The sequence below is a fragment of the Ailuropoda melanoleuca genome, chromosome 10 (genome assembly GCF_002007445.2).
Source record: "Ailuropoda melanoleuca isolate Jingjing chromosome 10, ASM200744v2, whole genome shotgun sequence".
NCBI lineage: Eukaryota > Metazoa > Chordata > Mammalia > Carnivora > Ursidae > Ailuropoda > Ailuropoda melanoleuca.
The window spans coordinates 22422057-22423751 of NC_048227.1; the positions used below are offsets into that span (position 1 = coordinate 22422057).

General features: G+C 54.6%; 1 long non-coding RNA gene across 1 annotated transcript in view; it reads right to left on the reverse strand.

The window, feature by feature from the left end:
* LOC117804086 overlaps positions 1 to 385 on the reverse strand; it is a 16318-nt gene extending 15933 nt beyond the window's left edge. The window contains exon 1 of the long non-coding RNA XR_004628259.1: positions 266 to 385. This is a non-coding gene — a long non-coding RNA (uncharacterized LOC117804086). The remainder of the gene's footprint in view (positions 1 to 265) is intronic.
* Positions 386 to 1695: the final 1310 nt, after the last annotated feature.

Consider the following 1695-nt stretch of genomic DNA (forward strand, 5'->3'; position numbering starts at 1 on the left):
CCGGCTTCACCCCCTTCCCAGCACGCATCTCTCTACTCTCCTGCGCACTGGACCCTCTCCTGGACCCGTCAGAGCGTGAGGCCTCACTAAACTCTTCCCTCTCCCACTGCCCGAGGCCCCACGACCCTGAGGGCCCTACCTCAGGCCCGTTCGCTTGCTCCCAGGCGCTTCGCCTCTGCACCCCACTGGACGACCCCACCATCCTCTAACTGTCGCTGGGTCCCCTCTCCCTCATATGTCATGGTCACCCTCAGCGGGCCAGTACCTGGTGGCAGGAAGTGGGAGGAGATTCAGTGGCCGCCGCCCTCCATGGTCTGTGGGGATCAACAGAAAGCTTGCAGAGGTGCAGGCACAGGGGCCCGCCACCCTGCTCCGGGGGCCACTCAAAGCCCCAGAAGCTGCGCGAACCGGCCTAATGCGCGCGGTCCACGCGTCTCGCTCTCAGCTGCACCGCCCCTCGCCCTGGTGGCGTGCTCCGCCTCTGCCCGTGGGCGCTTAGCGCGTGGAGACTCCCACTGCGTCCTCTGCGCGCGCCCCCACTCAGTGGGCCTCACCCCTGGACCTCTCTCCTGCTGCTGCAATTCGTCAATGGTCGCTTCTCTTGGGGAACCGTCCCCCCCACCCCCCGCAATACGCACCTCCACTGTAGCTTAATGGTTGGAAGCCCAGGTTCTGAATTCTATCTGAGGGCAAATGTCTTCCCTACTGAACCAGGTATCGGGTTCTGGCCTCTCAGCGTTTAATGGGGCTGGGCTCTTGAACTGTCAGGTTAAACTTTGTCAGGAGAGGGTGCTGGAGGGACCCTGCAGGACCAAAGGCTTCTGTTGCAGGTTCAGGTATTTTCTCTTGATTCTTCTTGCTGCCACCTTGCTGCTGCCAGCGGCAGGTGTGGAGGATATTTCGCGTCATTCNTCTGTTGCAGGTTCAGGTGTTTTCTCTTGATTCTTCTTGCTGCCACCTTGCTGCTGCCAGCGGCAGGTGTGGAGGATATTTCGCGTCATTCACCCTACACCCCTATTCTCATTAACCATGGGCACTCAGTGACTCTCGTAGGTTCCCCTTCCTAGTACCAGCCTGCCAACAACCACAGAAAAGTTTCCTGCTTGCTACATCCAGCCAGTTCCCTGTTGGCCAGCCTAGGCAGCCTGTAACCTACGGGGCATTTCCTGCTTGCTCAGCAGATGTGGAACAGCCTTCATCCAAGGCCAAGGAACTTCCCACCAAGCTCATCTTCTCCAAGAAGATCTGAATCCCAGCCTTGGAGAGGAGTCCTCTTCCAAGTTTGTTTCTTCCTTGGGTATTATCCTTCAGCCATAGTGTATTCTTCAGCATTCTCTATACTTTCTTATGGCTAATCCCCGTTACAGTTAATAATTCTTTTAACTTTCTCTGTTCAAATTGCTGTGTGGTTTCCTGGTTCCTAATAGGGATATTGACAGATATTCCTGCTTGCTTGGTGGGTAACCCTGGGTAAATCCCTCTACCCTCTGAGCGTCCATGTACAGTGAGGATAATAACAGCAGTACCTAGCCCAGAGGTTTGTAGTAGGATTAAACGATGCAATGCATGTAAAGCGCTTAGTAGAGGAATGTACACATTTTTTTTGTTGTTGTTCTTTCTTGCTGCAAGATAAGAGGTGGTTTGAGAAATAGGGAGGGACAGTGAAAAAGACTAGCTGACTCAAGGAATTTTTTT